Below are 15064 nucleotides of genomic sequence, written 5' to 3'. Positions count from 1 at the left end.
AACCTACTCCTGCATTACCCCTATTTGACTTTGTGTTTATAACCCTGTAGTCACCTGACCAGAAGTCTTGTTCCTCCTGCCACCGAACTTCACTAATTCCCACTATATCTAACTTTAACCTATCCATTTCCCTTTTTAAATTTTCTAACCTACCTGCCCGATTAAGGGATCTGACATTCCACGCTCCGATCCGTAGAACACCAGTTTTCTTTCTCCTGATAACGACATCCTCTTGAGTAGTCCCCGCCCGGAGATCCGAATGGGGGACTATTTTACCTCCGGAATATTTTATCCAAGAAGATGCCATCATCATTTAATCATACAGTAAAGCTGCATGCCCTCGGGAAAAATTACGGCCGTAGTTTCCCCTTGCTTTCAGCCGTTCGCAGTACCAGCACAGCAAGGCCGTTTTGGTTATTGTTACAAGGCCAGATTTGTCAATCATCCAGATTGTTGCCCCTGCAACTACTGAAAAGGCTGCTGCCCCTCTTCAGGAACCACACGTTTGTCTGGCCTCTCAACAGATACCCCTCCGTTGTGGTTGTACCTACGGTACGGCTATCTGTATCGCTGAGGCACGCAAGCCTCCCCACCAACGGCAAGGTCCATGGTTCATGTGGGGGGATGACATAGCTGATATAATTTTGTAAATGGTTTAAGCACAAATAAAGAACTACCTGTTTTTGGTATTTCAAGGCAATGTAACCCTAACATTAGAGAGATCATTAGTAAACTATCTGAAAAAGAGTTCAAAGACCAGAGACCACTATTCAAGTGAAAGACAGCCTGCAGAAAAGTTTGATAAAATAATAACACTGGTTAGTTGTGCATGTGGGAATGAAAAGATAATAATGTAAGAACACAAGTTAAAGGTTCGAGATCAAATCGCACACATGCAGTTCTGCCAGTGGCTCTTGAATGAAGACACATCCAGATATCTGGATACCCACAGTTTTCCAATCCATCAGTTACTTGCAGCCAGATCAATACAACTTAATTGGAGACTTCACCTTTCACAGTGACTCCATCATGCCTACCATTCATTCATGTGTGCATGGTGGATGTGAATATGCGTGAAGAACAACTTGTAATAAATACACAGCAATTTTATCTTTTATTTCAGCCTTTTCACTGATTTCTGACATGAGCTGAGATGCCTCCCAGTATTTCTCAGTCCCTTCAGAACATCTGCTATATTCTTGCTTATCTAAGGCCTCTCTATTGCTTCAATTTCCATGACATCTCCATTTAATAATGCTATGTCCACAGTCACATTTTTCATGCTGATAGCATTTACTAAAAGATTCAATGAACACAGCTTTTTGCTCTACATGATACAACAAACACACAAAGCAATGACCCATTGAACTTCTAAAATATGTCACATTTTGATAATCTTTGTGTCATGAGTTATTCTGGGTAGTCCTATACATATATTTGAGATAACGAGCAAAAGTTCACAAAATTGATTCACAACCTGTAAAATTCATGTTTTGATAAACGTCCTTGAGCACTTTAAACCATTTCATAACAAAGTATTAAGTATACCTGCGAATAACACAAAAACAAACAAAATCATATTTACCTCTTCATTGTTCTACTACGACTGTATATAGTAAGCAGATTGTTTTGACAACTGGTAGAGAAAAAGAAAACACTGTAGTCTGCTTGACAAATTACATTTAATGATACTCAGTGTTTTGCAGTGTGAACTCTGTATAATGTTAAAACTGTCTTTCTATGGTAATTTAGACAGTATATTTATTGCACTTCTATGTTATTTGTTTTCTCTGCAGTTGGTGGTGAATGTTTTGTCTTAATCCAAAATGCTTCAGTGACTATCCACATCAGTTTGAGCTTGTTATGTTACAGCTATTCTTACTAAAACGAAATGTGTTTGAAGGCTGTATCAAATGTTCAACAACACACTTTCACTCACAATACACCATTTTTATCTACAGTTCTTTCAAAATTCGACATAATACACCCACACATCTATAATATGCTTATTCAATGTTTGCGTTTTGCGGGTAATAACTGTCTAATAATGCCGTTAATAAAGAGGCATTTACAATCTTAAAGATAAATATAATGTTCGACTGATACTCCAAAATAAACCAACAGAATCAACTGATGACTTCTCGTCAACATTTAATAATAATACTACGGTAAAATCTCAAGGAGGTTTGTATACCTTTTCGAACTTTCCGTACTTGGGCATTTTCCGAAGCAAGTTCCCATGATACGCCAGGCTGACTTATGCAGCTGGACGTAACCGTTCTTTTTAACAACATGGAAAAAGAAATCATGGAACCTTTTATTAACTTTTATTCCTCAAAACATAACCTGAAACCAGGCACACATGTTGGACATGTTGACGATCGCTACCCGTAGCATAACCAATGTTTTGCCCAGCCGTTCCAGCGACTCTATCTTACCCACTCACCCTGTCTCTTCACGTTTACGGATCTGCCACTCTGTTGTTACTTGCTGTACCCTTTGTATTTGTTTGCCTTCCGTATCTTTTATGTTTTAACTGGACTTTACCTTTGATTCTGCCAAAATTTTCTTGCCTCTCTCCGTAGCCGACATACGTAACCGCGCAGATGACAAAAGATACATCGAGAAAGCCTTATTAAGTTACATGGATAGTATCTGAGTCTTTAAATTTATTGTTATGAGAGAATCATGTGTCGTATACGAAGATAGCGTATTTTTACGTGCCGCTAGAGCTGCGACAACTCTTTTAGTGCAAATTTATCGTGTAATTTAAAGTGCGTTCCGGTACATTAAACAAGCGGACTTTTGTTTCAACAACTGCCGCTTAAGGAATTTCTCCTACTTGATATAGTCTTCTTAATAAGTCTTTTTAATAAGACTCAGAACATATTATTTATACTTCACGCATAGTGCTCAATTATATTGTGGAAAAACCACAAAAAAACACAGTAAGTCATCCAACAGAAAACTGTAGAGCTACCCTAAACACGGTATTAATTGCCTTCTTCAGACCAGAGAATCGTCCAGCTGGTTACTGGGTACAGTTTAACGTGGAGTCCAAAAGACATTGCACCTTGCTCTCTGGCACAGACAAATACTAACGGCACAGAAGTAATTTGCTGGCAAATGTACACACACCTCAAACCACAAGTTCATTCAATTAGGCCCACAGAGAATGACACGGAAAACCCATTATAACCATCAAAGAACAAGTGGATAATAACAAAATTGTTGACAGGTTTATGTCTTCTAAACATAAAGTAGAGCATCCTATTTAAGTATGCTGTGGTATTATTTTCTGGCATGAATATTTTTTTCTGTTCTCCTACTCTAGTACTCTCTCCTCTACATGTACATCTGTACTCTGCAAACCATCATGAGGTGCATGGCAGAGGGTTTCTTCCTGTTCCATTCACCTATGGATCACGAGTAGAATGAGTGTTTGAATGCCTCTGTGCATGCAGTAATTATTCTAATCTTATCCTCATGATCCCTGTGTGAGCAATACATAGGGGATTGAAGTATATTCCTAGAGTAATCATTTAAAGCCGGCTCTTGAAACTTTGTTAATAAACTGTCTCAGAGTAGTTTACATCTATCTTCAAGAGTCTTCCATTTCTGTTCCCTCAGTATCTCTGTGATGCTCTCCCACAGATTAAATAAGCCTGTGAGCATATGTGCTACCCGTTTCTGTATATGTTCAATACTCCCTGTTAATGCTATCTGGTATGGGTCCCACACACTTGAGCAGTATTCTAGAACTGATGTCACGAGTGTTTTGTTAGCAATTTCCTTTGTAGACTGGTTACACTTCCCCAGTATTCTACCAATAACTTCAAGTCTACCACCTACTTTACCCAAGACTGAACCTATGTGCTCATTCCATTTCATATCCCTAAAAGTGTTACACCCACGTATTTCTATCATTTGCATGATTTCAACAGTGACTCACTGATATTGTAGTCATAGGACACAACCCTTTTTTGTTCTGTGAAGTGCAAAATTTTACATTTCTGAACATTTAGAGCAAGTTTTCAATCTCTGTTCCACATTGAAATCTTGTCAAATTCTGAGGAACATGTATGGAGCTTCTGCCAGACAGTACTTCATTATAGATAAAAGCACAATCTGTATTTTTCTGTTAATATTGTATGCAAGGTCATTAATACACAACATGAAAAGCAACAGACCCAATACGCTTCCTTGGGCACAGTCAAAATTACTTCTACATCTGACAATGACTCTCCACCCAAGATAACATGCTGTGTCCTCCCTACCAAAAGTCCCCAATCCAATCACAAATTTCACTTGACACCCTATATGATACTACTTTTTACAATAAGCATAGGTGTGGTATTGAGACAAAATCCTTTTCAGAAATCAAGAAATATGGCATTTCCTGTTTGCCTTGATCCAAACCTTTCAGTGTGTCATGTGAGAAAAGTGAGAGTTGTGTTTCACATGATCAATGTTTTCAAAATCCTCGCTGGTTGGCATTGAGGTGGTGATTATGTTTGAGATACCTCATTATATTTGATCTCAGAATACGTTTTTAGATCGTACAACAAATCAATGTCAGAGATATGGTACAGAAATTTTGTGGATCACTTCTACTACCCTTCTTGTAGATGATGTGACTTAAGCCTGTTTCCAAGAACTGGGCACAATTTTTGGATTGAAGGGTCTATGATCGATTACAGTTAGAAAAGTTTTTCAAGCACTCTACAATAGATTCTAGTTAAGAGAGGATCTAACTCAGTTGCAAATTCAGTATAGGGATTCCATCAGCTTACCTGGAGCTTCATTCAGTTCTAACAATTTCAGCTCTTCCTCAACACCACTGATACGAATACTCACTTCATTCATCTTGCCAGTGGTACAGGGATTAAATTGAGGCAATTCTCTGGAGTTTGTTTTTGAAAAGGAACATTTAAAAATGGAGTATGCACTTCAGCTTATGGTTTCCTACCCTCAATTTCAATTCCTCTCTCAATCACCAGGGACTGGATACTAACTTTGGTGCCAATAACAGCCTTTACATACAACCAGAATTTCTTTGGCTTCTCTGAAAGTTCACGCAACAATATTCTGCTATGGTAGTCATTGAAGGCATCATGCATTGCTCTCTTGATAGCCAAATTTGTTTCATTCAGCATCTCCCTGTCTACAGTCCTATGCTTTATTTTATACCTAATATGTAATAGTGTCCATTTCTTTAGAAGTTTCTTTACAGTGATTGTATACCAAAGAGGTCCCCTCTTATTATTAACTGTTCTACTGAGCACATATCTATTCACTGCATGGGCAACTATTCTTTTAAACTTGAGGCATAGTTCCTGTACATGCTCCTGCCCTGTGCTGAAAGTTTCAACTTCCTCACTGAGATATGACAATAATGGTTTTTTTATCTAGTTTATTGAACATATACAAATGTATTTCTGCTTATTTCAGTTGTCCTCTGTAGTTTGGTAATCACTGTTGCCACAACTGTGTCATGGTCACCAACACCAGTTTCGATGTGGACATCTTTAGAGAGGTCAGGTCTATTTGTTGCCATTAGATTCAATATATTTCCATCACGAGTGGTGTTCCTAACTATTTGTTATAGGTAGTTTTGAGATAAGGCATTTAGTAAAGCTTCACAGAATGTCTTACATGCCTGCCACTAACAAAACAGCAATTTTCTCAATTAATTGTTGTATGATTTAAGTCTTCACCAATGATTACAGTATGATTGAGGAACTTGGTCCTAAGGAACTGAGGTTTTCTGTAAAGTTTTTGCTTACATCAAAAGATGAGTCTCACGGACAATTGAATAATCCAGTTATTTTATGCCCACCCCTGATACCAAGTCTAACCAAACAATCTCACATGCAGCTTCAGTTTCTATCTCAGTGGATCTGAGCTCTTGTCTGCTGTAACAAATACACCACCTTCCATTTCCCAATTGCCTATCTTTTCAATATGCTCTTAAATTTTCCCCAAAAACCTCACTGCTATCAATTTCAGCAGCCAGCTTTCTGTATCTAATATTATACGAGCTTCATTGCTCTTGATGAGCACTTCAAACTCTGGCACTTTGTTGTGAATGCTTCAGCAGTTTATCATTAGGATTTGAATACTATCACCTGTGGGAGGCATTTGTTTTGATCTTGCACTGATACTTCTGGGTTTCTGACAGCTATCATTATCTGGATTGGGTGGAGAGTTGCCTAATCTAAAAAACAGTTGTTTGCACGCCACACATGGTCAGCAGCTACTTGAGTAACAGCCTCTGATGTGTAGTACACATCTGACCCATTAAGGGATCTCAACCCTATGGCACATGTTCAGGAAGTCTCAGCCTAGCTAGTCACAGAACCTTTAAAGTCTCTGGTTCAGCCCTTCCACTCGACACAGAACTAAAGGGCCATGATCAACTCTGGGGGAAGTGTGGAAGGGTACATAATGTGCACTCCAGTGAGAAGGAGGCCTAAATGCATAATGTGTGTTCATATTCTTTGTTCACCCAGTAAATCTCTACAGATTGTAGGAAGCCATTTGCACATGAGTTTACACACATGCTTGCACCCACACACACACACGCACACACACACACATACATACATACACAAATATATATAGAAGTTACATATAACATCAAAGTATATTGCAATAGTGCAATAAATTAACACTGTTAGTCCTGCTTTAAGAGGAATAGCAGCTTTACATAGTCCTGCTTCAAGTCTGTTGATTTTCACATTGTCTAAAAATTCTGCCACAGAGCAGAAGCAGTGAGTGATCTAATAAGAATGCCCAGATTTATAAAACAATGAAAATGAGGAAACAACTTTTATTTTATGTGGTAGACCATTTTACATTTGTGTAGCATTATTGTAGTAGTACTTTTAAAGGCTGGTATCCTTGCTGCCTGGACATGGAATTTGCGTTCTTGCCTGGTATCATGTTCATGTACATTAGTTTTTATTTATCTCTCTTAAATTCTCTCTCACACATTTATGTGTTTCTAGAATAAAAATGCAGGGAAACAGGAGAACTGAAATCCTTTGAAAGAGGGCCCACAGGTACCTCTTTGTCATGTATGGTGCAATGTTCTTGTAGCCCTTTTTTTTTTAGTTAAGAAAATGACTCACTCTGCAGTTTGGGCTACCCCAGAATACAATCCCATACTGTAGAATGCTCAAATAAATGCAGGCTATAGCATACTTCTTTCAGTGTTGCATTCGTTTTTGTTGTGTGTGTGTGTGTGTGTGTGTGTGTGTACGCGTGCGCGCATGCACCATTTAAATTAAATGTTGAAGCCATATGCTTAAAAATTTTGTTTCCAGAGTTGGTGTAATTCCAATGGAGTTTATTGACACAGAGTTGTTTGGAGGCCTCCTTTTTTGAACAGAAGTTTAGAAAATTTGTTTTGAATGTATTTATTATTAGTTCATTTCCTTCAAACCAGTCATTTAGCTGGTCTGTAGCTTTATTTATGTTTTCTCAGAGTGGTCTTGGGGTTTTCCCTGTAAGGATGCTAGTGTCATCTGCAAACAAGGTATTTATTTGATATTATGTGCTTCGATCTAGATCATTTATGTACAGAAGGAAAAGGATAGGCCGAAGAATTGATCCTTGAGAGCTCGACTTCTTATTCTTCCTGGATCTGAAAAATATGTTCTAGTGCTATCATTCAGTTCATGTGTCGTTATTATTTTCTGTTTCTTATTTATTAAGTATGAAGAGAACCATTTTAATGCAGTGCCTCTAATGCTGTACTTTCAGAGCTTTCCAATAGGATTTTGAGGTCCAAGATGTCAAATGCTTTGCTTAGATCAAGGAAAATACTTTCAGCATTTTTTTAGTACTTTGTAGTCTTTTGGGTGGTAACAGCTTCTAAACTTAATTAGTAGTTCCATCAAACCAATTTATATTGTAGTGGCACCACCATTTAGGATAGGGAAGGTTAGTTTTGTGCAATATTCTAAGCACAAGTAACAGCCAGGTGCAGGCCGGATTGCAGTGAGTTACGCCTACAAACAGCTGTGAAGTAGAATGGAGGCCACAGGGCCATCGAACCACTCCAAAGCATAAATGCAGCAGTTTGCATGATGCAAGCTACAGGCAGGAGGGGCCCACTGGCGCAACTGAGTACATGACTCGGAGCGGCGCATTAGCAAAACAGAGGCGCAAAGCCGAGTATAAATAGGTGCCGTTTTCTAACGAAAGTCATTCAAGTGTGGCAGCTCTCCTGGATGGTGGGGTGTGTCACAGCTACACACAGCAGCAGATGGGGCACCAGCGTTCCAGGCCATGGCGGGTCACTGGTTTGACCTTCTGAGGCTGACGCGGGGTCCATAGCCAGCCAGCCAGTGGGGGGCCACTGTACGGCTCACTACTGTGGACAGATGTCCTGGCTTCCAACACACGCTGGAGGCATCCCGAGGCGAGGGCCGCAGATTCGGACACCAGATCGCGGGCGCTTGAGGTCACCGCAATCTCAGCTTCGCCAGTGAGGAAGGAAGCAGCGGGCCGCTCGGCGGCTCCCAGCGGAGCAGCACTGAGTCAACAGGGAAAAAGACTGTTGAGCCGGCTGCTGGCGCAGCCCTGATGCCGAAGTCCTACAAGGCCAACACACAGCAGCGCGTTGCAATGGGTCGCTGGGGCGGTGGCCTCAGCATTGCAGGACCCTGTGACGCGGACCGAGGTGAAAGGGGCACTGTAGTGGAAATAAATAAATCATTTGCAAAACTCGGATGAGTCTTAATACGGTGCCTTCTACCTCATTCCACTACATCTACTAGATGTGGTGAGTTTTGACCACTTTTCTTATGAGTATTAGACGTTTTCTTGCCCCCCCCCCCCCTCTTTTTTTCAGTATAAGTGTTAGTGTATTTGGGGCAGTAAGATTCATTATTTTTTGTGGCATTTAATTACTTTTGTATTGGTTTGTATATGATGTTACTGATTGGGATGATACTGAGGTGTATGGAGTCGGGTTATCCTTGTACTTAAATGTTTTCTTTTGGGACTAACTGGGAACGAAAGCAACACAAAGGCAGGGTCAGGGATGCAAGGTGTGTCAGAACCAGAAGCGGTGCGGATTTTGCTGGAAAAGATAGCACAATTGACAGCAGACAATATGCAGTTGAGAAGTGAATTAACATCTAGAAGTGAGCCGGAAACTGCATCAGATCAGTCATCGTTGCCTAGGATGCTGCAGCAGGAGACTGATCTAGCTGCCGCGAGTTTGATTTTCTGTCAAGGCATCTGAGGATTTGTGTTCATTTGTGGAGGACTTGGAGACTTCAGTGGTGATGAATGGTTGGTCTGATGAACAGTTGTTACATGTAGCCAAGATTAGATTAAGGGGTGAGACGGAGACATATGTAAGGTGTTCTGAGGCCTTAAGGAAGGCAGGACTGTTTAAGCAGTTGAAGGAGGGGCTTTTATAAAGGTACAAGAAACAGAATAGTGCTCGGTACTTTGGAGAGAGGTTAAGTACAATGACAAAGAGACAGGGGGAGACGATGGAGAAATTTGCGGGCAGGATAAGGGAATTTAATGAGTATACTTACGAGCTGGGTCAGAGAAATGAAGCTAATAGTGTTCTGTTGCAGGAGGCTGAGCAAAGGGCACTTTATGTCTTTTTGAGAGGGTTACCGGTGCATATCTCTCGGAAAGTGCATGAAGGGACTCCGAAAGATTTGTATTTGGCCATTCAGCTGGAAATTCAATGTGAGGAGATAGACGTGGCAACAGGGATACACAAGAGGCAAACAGTGTTTCAGTGGGTGTGAAATGTTTTAAGTGTGGCTGTACGGGATGTGTGCAGAGGCTACGTACCCAGTCACCAAAGAATAGAGGAACGGGTGGAAATCAGCAGTGGGGAGGACGGAGAAGTGGAGATAGGGGAGGTGGACAAGCATTAAACTGCAGAGGGGGTCCAAGACCCACCTAAGGGAGCTCCCGTTTAATTTCAGTGCTACAAATATGTATGCAGAGGTGGAATGTTCAGTGGTAGGATCCATAAGAACTAAAACATTTAAGATTTAGTTGGACACAGGGGTGCAAGTGTCAGTGGCTACTAGGGATATAATGGGACGAAGGAAGTTATACCCACCACGTTATACGTTGTGTGGAGTGGGGAATAAGGAGGTCACACCTTTGGGGTCGTGTGACAGTTGACTTTCAAATACAGAAAGTGTGATGTAATGCATGCATGGAGATAGTACCATGGGTAAGCGAGAGCAATGACATGATCCTAGGAGTAGATTTCTTGCATCAACATCATGCCAATATTGACCTTGGACAACGAACTGTGGAACTTGATGGAATGTTATTTTCTCTAGGGGAAACTGCTGTCAATGCAGAGCTGTTGAGAGGGGCGTTCAACGTAATGAACAAACCAATTGAACCACATACATTAGCATTAAGGCTTAATTCGAATGAGTATGCGTCTAGTGGCACCAGGAAGTCGCTTCGGGTAAGTGTGGAGTCGAATCTACCTGTATGTGGTACAGTATGTGTTATTGAACCATTGGAGTCAATGAAGTTTTGAATGCACTGGGTTGTTTTGTGAAACACAGTGTTGTATGCGTACAGGAGGGGAACGACAGGCGAGTAGTTCCTGTGAACATGGATAATTTTAGTGCTGTAGATGTGAATTTGCGGAAAGGAGTTTTAGTAGCAAATTTGGATGTGCCAGATGATAAAGACTGGTGTTCGAAAGGTGGGTGAAGCGATCAACCACTAACTGCCAATAAAACTACATTGCGTGATAAAATTAAGCATTTGAAAGGAGGAGAAAGAGAGCATATGGAAGAATTATTTTGGGAATTTAAGGATTTGTTTTTTCCACAAGGGCTGTTACCAGCAACTCAATTAGTTCAACATAGGATACCAACAGAAAATGAAGCACCTGTTTACCATAAACCATACAGAATACCGAGGTATTTGCAGCCGATTGTGGAGGATTTCATTGATCAACAGCTTGCAGACAGTATTGTAGAGCATAGTAATAGTTGCTGGGGAGTGGGCATTGTTGTTGTGCCTAAAAAATCTATGGATGGAACTAAGAAATACGGGTTCTGTTGTGACTACCGATACCTCAATAATAAGACAGTAATGGACACATACCCCATTCCAAATGTATCGGAGACTTTGGGTCACTTAGGACAGGGCCAGTACTTTTCTATGATGGATTTGGCAAGTGGTTATCATCAGTTAGAGGTGGCTCCAGAGGATCATCCAAAAACTGCTTTCTCTACTCCTGGAGGCCATTACCAGTACATTAGAATGCCATTCAGTTTGAAAAACACTCCGGCAACATTTCAAAGGTTGTTAGACAGTGTCTTGAGGGGTTTGAAACCACAGCAGTGTCTGGTCTATTTGGATGACATTATAGTGTTTTCGAGTAGCATGGAGCAACGTAGACAGCAGTTAAGGAAAGTCTTTATGATGTTAAGAGCAGCTTGTGTCATTTTGCATTAGAAGAAGTAAAATATGTGGGTCATATTATCAGTAAGGTCAGAGTGCGAACAGATCTGAGGTTGGTACAGGCTGTAAGGGATTTTTGGGAACCAAAAACAGTTAAGGAAATGCAGTTGTTCATTGGAATTTGCAATTTCTATCAAAAGTTCATGAAGGGTATTGCAGATTTAGCACAGCCATTGACGCAATTGTTACGGAAGGGTGTGAAATTTGAGTGGACAGAAGAGTGTCAGAAAACATTTGACAAACTGAAAGAAGTGTTAACATCAATTTCAGTTCTTGTGTTTCTGGATTTTGAAAAGGAGTTTATACTAGCATTTGATGCATCAAATCAAGCATTGGGGTGTGTTCTTAGTCAGGAAATTGATGGGAAAGAACATCCTGTAGCCTAGGCATCTAGGCAGTTGAATGCAGCAGAGAGGAATTACTCAACAACAGTCAGGGATATGCTTAGCATAATCTATGGAATCACATATTTTAAATGTTATTTATATGGGAGAAGATTTCGGGTAGTGACAGATCATGCTGCTATGAAGTGGTTGTTGGGGTTGAAGGAGCCATCCACTAGACTCGCTCAATGGGCTGTTGGGCTTAGTGAATTCGACTACGATGTGGTGCACAAGACTGGGAAGAAGCACGGTAATGTGGATGCACTAAGTAGGAAGGTGGCAGAAGTAGAAGTCGTAGGTTATGATCTAGCAGTATGGCAAGACTTACAGTCTGCAGACAATGATTGTAAATTATATCAGACACAGCCACAATTTAATATGTACGACAGTCTTCTGTGCAGGGAAATGAAGTTAGGGCCATGGGTAGTAGTGCCAGAGAAGTTGAGGGATGAGGTTTTAAAGGAAGCACATGATCACGTGTTATCTGGTCATGGAGGGTGTAGAGCGACAAATAGGAGAGTGGTGGAGAAGTATTGGTGGAGAGGTAGGAAAGTAGATGTGGATCAGTATGTCAAGAATTGTATACCATGTTCGCAGAGAGCAGATTCAAGTCGGAAACAGATACAGATACAGCTACAGTGATTACAGGAAGCAACAAGTCCATTCCCTTTGCTGGGGATCAATGTCTTAGGACCTTTTAGGCAAACACCATTGGGGAACAGATTCATTCTCACAATAATAGACCATTTTTCGAGGTATGTGGAGATGGTGGCTATGCTAATCAACAAGCAGCAATGGTTGTGCAAGCGTTAGTAAACAACTGGTTTTGAAGTTTGGTGTACCAGAGACAATAATTACTGACCAAGGAACCAACTTCATGTCGGATTTAATGAAGAAACTGTGTAAATTGTTGAATGTAAAGAAGTTGAGGACGAGCGCGTTGCATCCACAGGCATACGGAAGGACAGAACGGGTACACAGAACAATCGGGAAGATGCTGAGTTTTTAAGTGGATTCTCATTACCATCAATGGAACGAGTATTTGAAGCATATTGTATGTGCATACAATGCAAAAGTCTATACAAATACCAGTTTGTCTCCATATGAGGTAGTGTACAGGTGAAAAATGCCGTCACCGTTTGATTTAGTGAAACTGCAGAAAGGAAGGACTGGTGAATCTGTATGTCAATTTGCAAGGACAATTCGAGATGTTTGGATACGGGTACAAAAGGCAAATATGAAGGCTTTGGAAAGGCAGGAAGATGCAGGGAAGGGGAAAGGAAGTTTACTGCGGTATAGAGTGGGGCAATGGGTAATGCTGTCCAGCCCCTACACGCAAAAAGAGAAAATGAAGAAGTTCCTCACGAGGTATCAAGGGTCATACCAAGTTGTTGAAACCACATTTCTCGTTAATGTTAAGCTTCAGCTGCCAACTAGAATGGTGATAGTACACATTGGGCAGTTATGGCCATTTAAGGGTTGCCCAGATGTGATTCCAGGCGTGTCACAGGAAGGAAAGAGGAAGAAAGAGAGAGTGAAGAGAGGTGTTCAGTGCAGAGAAAACCAGGAAGATAGAATACAGCATGAAGTACCTTATGCTTTGTGATCTAGAAAGTAGTAGAGTATTTGTAGTTTTTCTGATGATGTGTCATTGGGTTTGTGTAGATTAATTAGGCATTGTATTTTATGTGTTTTCGAGTATTGTGAACCTGCTGGGGCAGCAGTCCTTCTGAAGAAGGGTATGTGGAGTGTTGTTGGAGGAGAAATCAAATGCATTTCTGGAGAAATAAATGCTTCAGAGTAAATTTTGCGGCAAAGCTGTAATAAATTGTGTTGAACGATGTCAGAGTCATAAGATTTCCTGTTTAAATGTTTAGTTATCGACTGTGCTGGGTCAGGAAAGTCGTGTTTATTGCACCAGTTCATATAATGTAAAATTAAGGATGAAAGTAGTCATACAATTGATGTTTAGTTTGGATCAAAAATAGTAAATGTTGGAGAAAAATCTGTGAAGCTACAAATATGGGACACATGCACGGTGCAGTTATTTTTAGCTTGGGTGAAGGAACAGACTGTCCAAGGGACATCATGGAGCCAAAATTGAGCTTGCAATGGGTTGGGATGCATTGGATTTTCTCCACCTATGAGAATTTGGTTGTAGTAACAAGTTGTTTTGAGCGGGGAGTATTTGCAGAAGCAAAACGTATGGAGCTCGAGGGGAGCAGAATTTTAATCACTGGAACTAAGTATAACATAATAGGACCAACCTTCCATTTGCCAGCGTCAGTTTCAGAAGTCAAGCAATTGAATGTTACACAGCCACGGCTGTAGAGGCCAGAAGCCGCTTTAGAGTTTTTGCCAAGACAGAATCTGTCCTTGTTAAATCAAACTCTGGAGTCAGGTCTGTTGAGATCCGTAAACCAGTTCATTATGGCACAAGAGGGGCACATATCAGCCGAACAGCTCGTGCAATATGTCCCTCAGGATTGGGAAAGGCAACGGCAAATAATGATCATTTTGAGCACCTCTCTGCCAAGTGTCATCACAGCCTTAACTTTGTTATGTGTTGTTTTCTTTCTGATCAGGCAGAGAGCTAATTCCAAGAGGGAACCAAGGATAGTCAAGTCCCATTGGATTGGATACCGAGGACATGAGATAAGTAGGTAAGGGGTTGATCAAGCGGTGGTCGTCCAGTAAGGAATTTTTAAGTTTTGTTTCAGGTAATGGTTTTAAGGGGCACTAGAGCACATTTAAGTTTTCTAATAGTAAGGAAATATGCCATAGGTGCTGACCCAAACAAGTTAAGAGCTAGTTTAGGGTCGACCCAGGAACCAGGTCTTTCCGAAGAGGGGAATAATGTAGCAGCTCCACCATATAGGAAAGGAAAAGTTAGTTTTGTGCAATATTCTGAGCACAAGTTACAGCCAGGTGCAGGCTGGATTGCAGTGAGTTACGCATACCAGCGGTTGCGAAGTAGAATGGAGGCCATAGGGCCGTCAAACCACTGAAAAGCATAAATGCAGCGGTTTGCATGGCGCAAGCTACAAGCAGAAGGGGCCCACTGGCGTAACCGAGTATGTGACTTGGAGCCATGCGTTAGCAAAACAGGGGCGCACAGCCGAGTATAAATAGGTGCCATTTTCTAACGAGAGTCATTCAAGTGTGGCAGCTCTCCTGAATGGTGGGGCATATTACATCAC

General features: G+C 41.0%; 1 long non-coding RNA gene across 1 annotated transcript in view; it reads left to right on the top strand.

Annotated features, from left to right (window-relative positions):
* Positions 1 to 2574: 2574 nt before the first annotated feature.
* LOC126176636 (uncharacterized) overlaps positions 2575 to 15064 on the top strand; it is a 104341-nt gene continuing 91851 nt past the window's right edge. The window contains exon 1 of the long non-coding RNA XR_007535642.1: positions 2575 to 2948. This is a non-coding gene — a long non-coding RNA (uncharacterized LOC126176636). The remainder of the gene's footprint in view (positions 2949 to 15064) is intronic.

The sequence above is a fragment of the Schistocerca cancellata genome, chromosome 1, assembly GCF_023864275.1.
Source record: "Schistocerca cancellata isolate TAMUIC-IGC-003103 chromosome 1, iqSchCanc2.1, whole genome shotgun sequence".
Classification (NCBI taxonomy): Eukaryota; Metazoa; Arthropoda; class Insecta; order Orthoptera; family Acrididae; genus Schistocerca; species Schistocerca cancellata.
This window is presented reverse-complemented; position numbering and strand designations above follow the sequence as displayed.